Genomic DNA, 14,176 nt, shown 5'->3' with positions numbered 1-14,176 from the left:
ACAATAAAGAGCGTCAGTCGAAATGTCCATCAATAGAGAAATAAAGTCACTGACCCATCTACACACGGGAATCACTCAGCTGTCAAAAAAAAGCGAAAAAATATCATTGTCAGCAGCATGGACGGACCGAGATTTATCATACTCAGTGAAGTCGGTCAGGAAGGGAAAGAAATACATCACTTACAGGTGGAATCTATAAATTCATACGAATGAAAGAATTCATTAAGAGAAACAGACTCTCAGACTTAGAAAACCAACATGATTATTTAAAAAAACAAAACAAAACAGAGAGGCAGACACTAAGAGGTTGGGATTAACACGTACCTACAACGTATTATCAGATAATCCAAAAGGACCTCCTGAATAACACAGAGATGTCTACCAAACACCCTGAAAGAACTGACCTGGGACAAACCAGAAAAAGAATAGATACAGTTCTCTGTGTAACTGAATCAAGTTCCTGCAAACCCGAAACAAACACAACAACGGAAATCCACTCTACTCCAAGAGAAAATAAATATTAATTTAGCCAACAAAACAAAGCCGCGGGACATGAAGGTGTGCTGCCGCCTTGTGGCCGCTTTTGGTAACAACAGCGGGGAAACTGCAGGCGGCCCTTAACATTCACAGGACCGAGCGGCTGCAGGAAGGGACGCCTCTCCCCGACTGACGTCCTCGCTGGGTTGGGGGGAAAATTCAGAACACGGCCAATGATCACAGGGCCGATCTCAAAAGACCAGCTTTACTCACACTGTTTTTAAAAATATCGCATGAAAAGCTTTCAGCTTCGTGAAATATTACAGAACTGTAAATTAAAAAAAAAAATACAAGGAGATATCAGGTCAAACGATCAGAACGGCCTTTGTCAAAAAGCCTTAAAAGCGATAACGGCTGGAGAGGTTGTGGGGAAAAGGGCGCCTCCTACGCTGAGGCTGGGACTGGAAGTTGTTAACAGCCACGATCGAGGACGGGGTGGAGGGTCCTTCAACTTGTGAAAACTGAAGGAATTTACACCTCTCCCTAACCGCTTACAGATGAAGGAACTTCAAATCGATTAAAGAGTTTTATATGTAGGGACGATTCCTCTAAATCTCTTGAGGAAAATATATGCAGAACACACATTGACATAAATCACAGCAAGTTCTTTTTGGATCTACACTCCGAATTGTTCAAAATAAAACTAAATTTAAAAAAAGGCACCTCATTAACCTAAAAAGGTTTTGCACAGGAAGGGCAGCCGTAAGGAAAGAAAAAGACAACCCTCAGAATGGGAAAATAAGTGTTTGCAACCGAAGTTAGAAACAAGGAATTCATCTCCAAAGATGCAAACTGCTGACACAGCTCAAGATAAAAAAACAAACAAACAAACAAAAAAACCCCAGTCAACCCAGCAGGAAAACAGGCAAAGACCTAAACGGACGTTTTTCCAAAGAAGGCATCCAGATGGCAATAGAGTGCATGGAAAGATGCTCAGGATCACTCTTACAGAAATGTCAACTGAAACCTCAACGAGGTATCAGCTCACCCCCTCAGACAGCTATCCCCCCAAAGACCTACAGGTTAAATGCTGCGGAGGGCGAGGGGAACAGGGACTCCTCCTGCACTGTGGGCGGGGAGGGAAATGGCGGGGCGGGCAGCCTCAAAAGAAAACAGTATGGCGATTCCTTAGAACACTACACGAAGACTTAACACATGATCCGGCAAGCCCACTCCCGGTCTTAGATTGGGAGAAAATCAAAACTGAAAATGATGGTTGCACCCCTGTTTTCAGGGCAGCGTTACTGACAATCTCCAAGACAGAACATAAATGAAATTGTCCACCAATAGAGAAATATCGAGGAACTTGCCCATCAAAACTCAACCATCGAAACGAATGAAAACAAGTCAGCTTAGGAGCATGGATTGACCGAGAGATTTACCAAACTGAGTGAAGCCGGTCAGAGAGGGAAAGCGAAGGATCACATACACGGAGAATCTATAAATTCCTCAAGTGAACTAATTCGTAAACTGAGACAGACTCAGAGACATAGAAAGACGAGTTTACGATTTTTTTTTTAAAGTTTGGGGAAGGGAAACATTAAGAGATTGGGGTTTACAGATACACACTACTTATTTTCAGATAGATAATCGAAATGGACCTACTGAATAGCACAGGAAGTCTACTGAATATACTCAAAGAACCTATATGGGAAAAGACCCCGAAAAATAATAGAAAAGATGTACTTCTATGTATAACTGAATCAAGTTCCTGTCAACCTAAAACAAACACAACAGAAATCAACTCTACTTCAATAGAAAATAAAAGTTAACCATAATAAATGAATAGATAATTGTGACGCATGGGGAAATGCTCCCGCCTTGTGGCCCCTTTTGGTACAGCAACGGAAAATCCTGGGCTGACGGCACTTCACATTCACCAGACTCAGGGGCTGGAAGGAAGAAACTCCTGCCTGAAGAAACGTCCTAGGTGCGTTGGGGAAAAAGAGGCAAGCCAGGGCAAAAGATCACGAGGCCGATCCAAAGCTCAGTTTTACTCACACTGTTATTAAAAATGTCACATGAAAAAGTTTTCAATTTTGTGAAATGTTACAGAAATGTAAATCAAAACTGCAAATCAAAAGTGTAAAAGGAGAAACGGAAAGATATACCCATTTGGATGCAGAGTTCCAAAGAATAGCAAGGAGAGATAAGAAAGCCTTCCTCAGTTATCAGTGCAAAGAAATAGAGGAAAACAATTGAATGGGAAAGACTAGAAATCGCTTCAAGGAAATTAGAGATACCAAAAGAATATTTCATGCAGAAATGGGCACAATAAAGGACAGAAATGGTATGGATCTAACAGATGCAGAAGATATTAAGAGGAGGTGGCAAGAATATACAGAAGAACTATACAAGAAAGATCTTAATGACCAAGATAAGCACGATGGTGTGATCACTCACCTAGAGCCAGACGTCCTGGAATGCAAAGTTAAGTGGGCCTTAAGAAGCATCACTATGAACAAACTAGTGGAGGTGATGGGATTCCAGCTGACCTATTTCAAATCCTAAAAGATGATGCTGTTAAAGTCCTGCACTCAATATGCAGGGAAATTTGGAAAACTCAGCAGGGGCCACAGGACTGGAAAAGGTCAGTTTTCATTCCAATCTGAAAGAAAGGCAATGTCAAAGAATGCTCAGACTACAGCACAATTGCACTCATCTCACACTGGGCTTCCCTGGTGGCTCAGAGGTTAAAGTGTCTGCCCGCAATGCGGGAGACCTGGGTTCGACCCCTGGGTAGGGAAGATCCTCTGGAGAAGGAAATGGCAACCCACTCCAGTATTGCCTGGAGAATCCCATGGATGGAGGAGCCTGGTAGGCTACAGTCCACGGGGTCACAAAGAGTTGTACACAACTGAGCGACTTCACTTTCACTTTCTTTCACACACCAATAAAGTCACAGAGAATCCTCCTACATTGTGGGTGGGAATGTAATTGAGTGGGTGCAGCCACAAGGAAAAGAGTGTGGAAATTCCTTAAAACACTAAATATAGACATACCACACGATCTGGCAAGCCCACCCTTTGCCTTAGACCCAGAGAAAATCATGATTTAAAATGATAGCTGCACCTCTATTTTCAGGGCAGCACTACTGACAATATCTAAGACAGAGCATCAACCAAAGTTCCATCTATAGAGAAATGAAGAGTCTTGTGTCCATCTAAACACTGGAATACACTCCAAAAGAATGAATGAATGACATTTTCAGGAGCATGGATGAACTGAGAACTTATCATACTCAGTGAAGTCAGAGATGAAAGAAGAAGTATCACTTAGGGGGGCATCTATAAATTTATACAAATTAACTATAAACAGAAACAGACTCACAGACTTAGAAACGCAACTTACCGAAGCACATCCGGTCTTAGTAGAGCCGTGTGGGCTCCTGAGAGGCGGGTTAGAAGAGCGGAAGCTGTGTCCCACAGACAGTAGCATCATGGATATATTTAATCGGAAGATCAACTTTGATGCACTCTTTAAATTTTCCCACATAACCCCCTCGACACAGCAGCACCTGAAGAAGGTTTATGCCAGTTTTGCCCTCTGTATGTTTGTGGCGGCTGTGGGGGCCTATGTCCATGTGGTCACCCATTTCACTCAGGCTGGCCTGCTGTCTGCCTTGGGCTCTTTGGGGTTGATGATTTGGCTGATGGCAACACCTCACAGCCATGAAACTGAGCAAAAAAGACTGGGACTTCTGGCTGGATCTGCTTTCCTTACAGGAGTTGCCTGGGCCCTGCTCTGGCCTTGTGCATCGCCATCAACCCCAGCATCCTTCCTGCTGCCTCCATGGGCACAGCAATGATATTCACCTGCTTTACCCTGAGTGCACTCTATGCCAGGCGCCGTAGCTACCTCTTTCTAGGAGGTATCTTGATGTCGGCCATGAGCCTGATGCCCTTGTCTTCCCTGGGGAACCTTTTCTTCGGATCTGTTTGGCTTTTCCAGGCAAACCTGTATTTGGGGCTGGTGGTCATGTGTGGCTTTGTCCTTTTTGATACTCAACTCACTATTGAAAAGGCTGAAAATGGAGATAAAGATTATATCTGGCACTGCGTTGACCTCTTCCTAGATTTCGTAACTCTCTTCAGAAAGCTCATGATGATCCTGGCTATGAGTGAGAAGGATAAGAAGAAGAAGAAGTGAAGCAGCCATTCAGCCTTCCCCAGTTTGACTTCCTCTCCCTCAGCCCCTCATTTCCTCTTTGCACACATTACAGGTGGCGTGTTCTGTGATAATGAAAAGCGTCAGAAAAGCTTTTGTACTTTGTGGTTTTCTCTATTTTGAATTTTTTGATCCAAAAAACTGATTAGAATATAGTCTGGAGTTTGGCTTCGTTAAAAAAAAAAAAAGAAAGAAAGAAATTTAAAAAAAAGAAATAAATAAAAAAAATAAAGAAGAAATGCAACTTACGACTTTTTAAAAAAATGTAGTGGCAGGGAGACATTTAGAGGTTGCGATTAACAAAAACACACTACTTTTTATCATATAGATAATGCCAGTGGACCTACCACATAGCACAGGGAAGTCGCTGGATACACTGGAAGAACCTATATGGGAAAAGACCCCAAAAAAGAACAGAGGAGATATACATCTGTGTATAACCGAATCACGTTCTTGTAAACTTAAAACAAACACAACAGAAATCAACTCTACTCCAATAGAAAATAAAAATTAACCAAAAAATAAAAAAAGAGAAAGAGAGATATCAAGGGAACACCTCATGCAAAGATGGACAAAAACAGTATGGACCTAACAGAAGCAGAAGATAATGAGGAGAAGTGGTAAGGATACAGAGATGAACTATACTGGGCTTCCCCTGTGGCTCAGCGGGTAAAGAATCCTCCTGCAATGTGGGAGACCTAGGTTCGAACCCTGGGTTGGGAAGGTTCCCTGGAGAAGGAAAGGCTACCCACTCCAGTATTCTGGCCTCGAGAATTTGACAGACTGTATAGTCCACGGGGTCACAAAGAGTTGGACATGACTATTAAGGAGAGGTGGTGAAAATACACAGATGAACTAAACTGAAAAGATCTTGTCACATCAGATAAGAGGATGGTGTGATCACTCACCTAGAGTCAGAAATCCTGGAGTGAGAAGTCAAGTGGGTCTCAGGAAGCATCACTATAAACAGAGCTATTGGAGATGACGGAATTCCAGCCGAGATATTTCAAATCCTAAAAGATGATGCTGAGACAGTGCTGCACGCAGTATGCCAGCAGATTTGGAAAACACAGCAGTGGCCACAGGTCGGAAAAGATCAGCTTTCACTCCAATCCCAAAGAAGATCAGTGCCAAAGAATGTTCAAACTTCTGCACAATGGCACTCATTTTACTTGCCAGCAAGGTAATGCTCAAAATCCTTCAAGCTAGGCTGCAACAGTATGTGAACTGAGAATGTCCAGATGTACAAGCTGGATTTAGAAAAGGCAGATGAGTCAGAGATGAAATTGCCAACATCCGTTGGATCACAGAAAAAGAAAGAGAATTCCAGAAAACATCTACTTCTGCTTCATTGATTATGCTAAAGGCTTTGTGTGGATCACAACAAACTGTGGAAAATTCTGAAAGAGATGGGAATACCAGACCACCTGATCTGCTTCCTGAGAAACTGGTATGCAGGTCAAGAAGAAACAGTTAGAACTGAACATGGAACAATGAACTGGTTCCAAATTGGGAAAGGAGTACATCAAAGCTGTATATTGTCACCTGCTTATTTAACTTATATGCGGATAACATTATGCAAAATGCTGGGTTGGATGAGGCTCAAGCTGGAATCAAGATTGCCAGGAAAAATATCAATAACCTCAGATATGCAGATGACACCACCCTAAGGCAGAAAGCAAAGAGGAACTAAGGAGCCTCTCAATGAAAGTGAAAGAGGAGAGTGAAAAAGCTGGCTTAATACTCAAAATTCAAAAAACTAAGATCATGGCATCCAGTCCCGTCTCTTCATGACAAAGAAAAGGGGAAACAATGGTAACAGTGAGAGACTTTATTTCCTTGGACTCCAAAATCACTGAAGGGGTGACTGTAGCCATGAAATTAAAAGATGCTTGCTCCTTGGAAGAAAAGCTGTGACAAACCTAGACAGCATGTTAAAAAGCAGAGACATCACTTTGCCAACAAAGGTCTGTCTAGTCAAAGCTATGGTTTTTCGAGTAGTCATGTGTGGATGTGAGATTTGGACCATAAAGAAGGCTGAACGCTGGAGAACTGATGCTTTTAAACTGTGCTGTTGGAGAAGACTCTTGGGAGTCCCTCAAACAGCCAGGAGATCAAACCAGTCCATCCTAAAGGAAATCAGTGCTGAATATTCATTGGAAGGACTGATGCTGAAGCTGAAACTCCAGTACTTTGGCCACCTGATGCTAAGAGCCAACTCATTGGAAAAGACCCTGATGCTGGGAAAGATTGAGGGCAGGAGGAGAAGCGGGCGACAGAGGATGAGATGGTTAGTGGGCATCATCAACTCAATGGACATGAGTTTGAGCAAGCTCTGGCAGTTGGTGATGGACAGGGAGGCCTGACGTGCTGCAGTCCATGGGGTCACAAAGAGTCGGACACGACTGAGCGACTGAACAACATTGCGGTCTCGTGAGAGAGGAAGGCATTGTAGAATGTGTAAAGAGTCTAGAATGTAACTTCTCTAAAAGCTTTATAGAAAGCACCTTTACTGTAGTAGGCAATAGTTAAAACCCAGATCCTGAGATCTCCATCAGAATAACACTCAGCCAAAAATAAGAGTGGACCTCTGTCTTTATGAGGAGGGCAGCATGACTTTATACCAGTAAAGTTAGAGAGTGACCACTAGTCTAGAGTGAAGGAGGCAGAGAACTCAAGAAAGAAGAAGGTTAGAATCATGTGAATCATCATGGAGCTTTTTGTCTGTACTCACAAACTCCCATTTATTCCTCAATAGCAGAGATCGTGGGATGCAGAAGCCTCCAGGAGACATTCTACAAGTGAAGGACCCCAAACCCTGAGGGTAGATAAGGGATTCTGGGAGGAAGCTATCCTCACCCAAGCAGGCCAGGTTCCAGTAGTTCTGTAACATCACATCCCTGGACAATTTCCACTGACCGAGGTCCAGGCATTCCCGCTCCTCTTGAAAGGTTGTTGCTGAACCACAGAAGATGCCAGGATTCTTGGCCTCCGAAGAAGAATTCTATCTGGGGCCAGAGATGAGGCTTGATCACTCAGAGCTTTTGTGTAATAGAGTTTTATTAAAGTATAAAAGAGGTAGAGAAAGCGTCTGAAATAGACATCAGAAGGGGGCAGAAAGAGTGCCCACTCGCTGGTGTTGGCAAGGAAGTTATATACCTTTTAATCAGTCATCACAATGAATCAAAAGAATGTCTGGAGGTTGTAAAGGTCTTACTAGACCCACTCCCATAATTTACATTTTAAGATAACAGGATTAGCCAGAAGGTTTTTCAGGAAAGAGAAACTGTCCTCAAGCAGGATACAGTGTTGTTGTATAATCCCTAGTACAGTTTAAACTGAGTTATGTAATTGATGAAGACTAAGGAATGTAGACAAAAAAGTTTGTCCTTTCCTCTTCCTTGAGAATTCCAGACCCCTCTCTCCTTGGGGACCCTCGGACTTCTTATCAACCTGCATGGGAACTGACTCTCTCTTTTTCTTTTCTTTCTTTTTTTTTTTTTTTTTTTTTTTTGGAACTGACTCTCTCACTCTTGAGTGAAGGATATGGCCAGACCCTGGAATGTCAGCCGTCCCTGAAATGCAAAGTATGTATGCCATGCGACTGTGGGAAGACTTCCTTATGTGACCCAAGATGAAAACAGCAAGTTCAGAGAACTAGTTTTACAATGAGAAGAGTGTCTGATGTTATACAATAATATACTTTTTTATATAGCAATATGCGCTACCATATTTCTAACCTGAAGAAAACAGGATGACATATGATCCACAAAGCCACTTTGACTTCCCTACTGGCTCAGACGGTAAAGAATCTGTCCACAATGCGGGTGACCTGGATTCGATCCCTGGGTTGGGAAGATCCCTGGAGAAGGAAATGGCAACCCACTCCAGTATTCTTGCCTGGAGAATCTTATGGAGAGAGGAACCTGGCAGGCTATATAGTCCATGGGGTCACGAAGAGTGGGACATGACTGAGAGACTATGATTCATTCATTCATCTGGGAGAAAAACTATTAAATGTGATCAACAGAGGCATATTTATTTTTGAGGATTTCCCTTGTGTTCCACAGGATAAATATCAATCAAAGCAGGAATTTTTTTAAAAGCACATTGTGAGTCAAGAATTCTAGGGTGGGGCCACAGTTTTTCATCTTGAACAAGCTTAGTTTTAACTAAATGTCTGGTTGATAAATGGCCATTGTGAATAGCACGGAGGTCAAAGAGCCATGGCCGATAGCCATGGAATCCAGTCTCATCACTTCATGGCGAATAGATGGGGGAACAATGGAAACAGTGAGAGACTTTATTGTTTTGGGCTCCAAAATCACTGCAAATGGTGACTGCAGCCATGAAATTAAAACGCTTACTCCTTGGAAGAAAAACTATGACCAACTTAGACAGCATATAAAAAAGCAGAGACATTACTTTGTCAGCAGAGGTCTGTCTAGTCAAAGCTATGCTTTTTCTAGTAGTCATATATGGATGTGAGAGTTGGACTATAAAGAAAGCTGAGTGCCAAAGAATTGACGCTTTTGAACGGTGGTGTTGGAGAAGACTCTTGGGAGTCCCTTGGACTGCAAGGACATCCAACCAGTCCATCCTAAAGGAGATCAGTCCTGAATATTCATTGGAAGGATTGATGCTGAAGCTGAAACTCCAATACCTTGGCCACCTGATGTGAAGAACTGACTCATTTGAAAAGACCCTGATGCTGGGAAAGGTTGAAGGCGGGAGGAGAAGGGGATGACAGAGGATGAGATGGTTAGATGGCATCACTGACTCAACGGACGTATGGTTGAGTAAGCTCCGGGAGTTGGTGATTGTAAGGTGTGCTGCAGTCCATGGGGTTGCAGAGAGTCGGACACAACTGAGCAACTGAACTGAGCTGAAAAGAGCCAGGTAAGAATTCATAGTTATTATTGAACTTTATGCGCTTTACAGATTTTACAGGTTTAATAGATTAGTAAGCAGAGAAAACAATCTTTTTGCCTATTTTTGAACTATAGAACTTTCTAACAGTTTTTTATTTTTTTAACCTTGAATGAGCCATATAAATAATTTTAGATAAAAAATATTGCTCTTCAAAATGGTTTGGAATATTTCATCAAATATTCAGAAAATGGTAGAGCTTGGGATTTACTTCAATGGATCTGAGCTCAATTTTATGTAAAAAGAATTAAGTCAACACAGAGACCTGACTGAGCGACTGAACTGAACTGAACACAGAGACCACTCTAATGGATGTTTTACCAGTTGAGGTAACTGGCAAAAATATCAAAAACAGAAAAAATGTCATATACTGTTAACATTTTCATGCACACAACCATACACTATTTGGGAGAAAAATTATTCATGTTTATAAAATCAGGAGTAGATTTCTGTGCTTAAATCTTATAATTTATTTGTGGCAATAATCTATATTTTACAAATACATTACAGTGCAAAAACACAATGACATAAAATAAATTAGAGCTCTTGGTTCTGAATCTTTTATTCCTTTGAAAATCTCTATCATTTGTGTTGAATCATATTTTAGATTTAACAGTTAAACATACATAAGTAATAACATTCTTGTAAATATTGTAGAAAACACAAAGATGTGATAAGAATTCTGTCTGGAAAATGAGTGCAGAGTATATTATTAACGGAAATGATCAGACCTGGGCTTGAGTGATGAAAACCTCCATTCCCCAAATGCAAGAACCTTACTAAACACAGGTGAGTGTTCATTTTCCAAAGCAAACAGAACTAAGAAGGCGTGGTTTGCCACACTAATTTTGTCAGCTTATACACATCCCTCACTAAACCTTTCAAAAATCCTTTTTAAAGACAGAAAGCAGGAACAGCACAGTTGCAAAATCACAGAAGCACCTGAACCAGAAAGCGTGAGGGGTGATGGGCTAGATGCTAGCAGTGATCTGAATCCTGAAAAATACCAGTTTTATGCAAAATTCTCTTCTTATCTAACTTCCATGTTCTGTATCCTAAGGCTACACTTAAGAGTGAGTCCTTCCTGCCAACATGGAGAAGGGTCTCTCATACTTTTCTCCTTCTTTTCCCCAAACTTCCTGTGGAACTCTGGACCACTGGGGTAATTCTGTTCATAAGGACAATTTCTTAATCCTGTTCTAAATGTCTGGAGTTGCGGATACATGTAAATTCATCACTAATTTCCCCTACTTCTCTAAGATCCCAAGACTGAACCACATGCCAATGGGAATCTCAGAACCTATGCCTCCCCATGTTTATTTCTCACAAAGGGAATATTCTCACTAGTTGAAAGTCACTAATTCAGGTTGAGAATTCATCATGCTCTATAGAAAGCCAGAATTCATCATGCTCCCTACAGACAAGGGAGACAAGGTTCTGGGACACAAGGGAGAAGTGGTCTAAAGAGCCGGTCCTCACTATGGTAAGAAAAGGAAAAACTAAGAAGTTGATAACAAACGCCCCAGGCAGAAAAAGTAGAAGCCGAGAACTAAAGGTTTGCAGGTTCCCTCAGTCCAGGCATTTCAGCAGGAAAAGCAGACACAGACCCAGACCCGGGACAGGACATGTACCTGAGAAGCTGCCGTTTCCTCCTCTTCTTCCTCCTGCTCTGCGTCTTCTCTGGGGATGTTATGCAGCGAACGTATCTCTGCATCTTGAGAAAATACCTTCAAAGGCACCCGCACAGCTCTTTAATCTGCAACTACTTCACCACTACAGACAGAAGGACCTTGAAAAGCTAAAAAGACTCACCTCTCCTGTCCTCTGTCTCCGGAGAGATTCAGGAACAATCACTTCCTACCTGGAGACCAGTCTGTGAACTAATTTCTTGATTGTTCTCTCCCCATAGAGAGCTCCTAACCCTCTGCTCACACAGATGATGTGAGTTGACTTCCTGGTCCAAATCCAGCTAGACCAACCCTGCGGCCTCTCCGCGGACTGACGCCGGACTTCAGGTCTCACAAATGCACCAGGAGCCGCGTCCTTATCCCGGGCCTCCCCTTAGAATCCCCTGGAGCACTTCCTACACACCATACTGATGCTCCCACAGGACCCAGAGAACTCTGTGGGGAGGGCACCGGGGAGGCTATCCCTTAACACTGGTCATGTGATCTTGATAGGAAACCAGGTTGAAACCACTTAAAGGAATCTTTCTGAACCATTTCAGTGAATACGAACCCCTCGAGGTCAGGTCCCCACCCTAAGAAGTTATGAATCTGCAGGTCTGAAGTGGGGCCATGAAATGAGTCTTTAGCAAATTCTGTTTGTTCTGATGCTTCTCCCCCAAGACCCACACTCAGGAGCCCTGAGCTTCAGCCCTCACTCTCAGCACAGCTGAGACCTCTCAGGAGGGGAGGGTTTAGGGTGGGAATTTCTGAGGGAGGTCAGGCTAGAACCAGGCAGAGAAAGCTCCAGTACTTGGGGTTCAGGCCTTTATAAGAGACCCTGGGTGAAGTGCTGTGGGCTCCCCAGGCTGAGTGTGGATGGGTCTATTCAAACCAAGGGGAGCAGGAATCTGGTGAGCGCTGTGAGGGTGTCATTGAAGGGGTGGGCACCTGTGAAGTAGAACCTAGGGTTCAGCAAGGCTGCTGATCACAAGGTGGGTGGTTGTCTAGAGCAGGTGCTCACAGGACTGGCTGGTGTGAGTTCAAGGACCTGCAGGCTGCCTGCTCCCCAGACAGACGCTGAGGCAGCAACAGCATGGAGCAGTTCAGGGGAGCTCTCAACAATACTCTGTATGATCCTTATTGGAACCATTACAATGTCCCAGCAGTTACAGAGGGGGGAAAGTACAATGCAGAAATGATGGGAAATATCCCAATATTTGAGGCATAAAGGCAGTAAGGAAACTAATTGTTACAGATATCATCCCTCTGTGCTAACAAAGAGTTTATTGTTAGGTATTCTTCCCTGCGACCTTAAATCAGTAGGTTGACACTTCATTCATTACATTCCGGCTTTATCACAAGAAACCATCAGTTTTATTAACATGTACTATCACACATAGAAAGAATAAAACTTTTTCCAATCCACTGTGTAACTGATTAAATACAGATTACAAGCATAAACAACGATATTCACTCCTCTGATACAATGATCTCAGAACTGTGATTTCTACAGTTACAAAATGGAGGCTAATCATTTACGAATGAAACAAGATGTACACTAATTACATGACTTTTCTGAGAAGGGTTTCCATACATTTCTAGCGTATCAGAGGTATCTTTATTTGAAACATGTCAACTAATATTCATGACATCTCTTGATATTATAAAGATACATCAAGAGTTCAGTGAACTGTCATTGTATTTTCCTTAAAATGCAAGTGACATAACTATTGAAAATGTGCATCTTACTTTAATATGTGGAATTACTCCCTGAACACTTACTTCATGGTGACCTATAGCGATGTTTGACAAGAATGATTAACACCTCCATTTATTTATTTATTTATTTTTTAAAATTAATTAATTTATTTTTTCAGTGGGTTTTGTCATACATTGACATGAATCAGCAATAGATTTACACGTATTCCCCATCCTGATCCCCCCTCCCCCCTCCCTCTCCACCCGATTCCTCTGGGTCTTCCCAGTGCACCAGGCCCGAGCACTTGTCTCATGCATCCCACCTGGGCTGGTGACCTGTTTCACCATAGATAATATACATGCTGTTCTTTCACAATATCCCACCCTCACCTTCTCCCACAGAGTTCAAAAGTCTGTTCTGTACTTCTGTGTCTCTTTTTCTGTTTTGCATATAGGGTTGTCGTTACCATCTTTCTAAATTCCATATATATGTGTTAGTATGCTGTAATGTTCTTTATCTTTCTGGCTTACTTCACTCTGTATAATGGGCTCCAGTTTCATCGATCTCATTAGAACTGGTTCAAATGAATTCTTTTTAACGGCTGAGTAATATTCCATGGTGCATATGTACCACGGCTTCTTTATCCATTCATCTGCTGATGGGCATCTAGGTTGCTTCCATGTCCTGGCTATTATAAACAGTGCTGCGATGAACATTGGGGTGCACATGTCTCTTTCAGATCTGGTTTCCTCAGTGTGTATGCCCAGGAGTGGTATTGCTGGGTCATATGGCAGTTCTATTTCCCGTTTTTTAAGAAATCTCCACACTGTTCTCCGTAGCGGCTGTACTAGTTTGCATTCCCACCAACAGTAACACCTCCATTTAAATGTTCAGTGTACATGCTACATCACTGTGTCCTTAATCTCCTAATGGAGAATAAATATAAATGATTTCTCTCTAGGATAGAAGGCCTTGTCTCATCTTTGAGTAGCAATCATCAAAAACATAACTTTGCATACACACTAAAAAGGAAGCATAGCAGCATGGAGTAACTTGAGAGTTCAATAACATATCTTGGTTTTCAAATAATCACAAATCGTGTGAATATAAACAAAGATATATTGCTAATAATTGTACATTTCTAAATACCAACCCGTCATCTTGTGATCCATACTAA

General features: G+C 42.2%; 1 pseudogene; it reads left to right on the top strand.

Annotated features, from left to right (window-relative positions):
- The first annotated feature begins 3,924 nt into the window (after window positions 1–3,924).
- LOC122692439 lies at window positions 3,925–4,806 on the top strand (annotated as a pseudogene).
- Window positions 4,807–14,176: the final 9,370 nt, after the last annotated feature.

This window comes from Cervus elaphus, chromosome 4, assembly GCF_910594005.1.
Source record: "Cervus elaphus chromosome 4, mCerEla1.1, whole genome shotgun sequence".
In the NCBI taxonomy this organism is placed as follows: domain Eukaryota; kingdom Metazoa; phylum Chordata; class Mammalia; order Artiodactyla; family Cervidae; genus Cervus; species Cervus elaphus.
The sequence above is the reverse complement of the archived record's forward strand: the minus strand, read 5'-3'. Positions and strand labels throughout refer to the sequence as shown.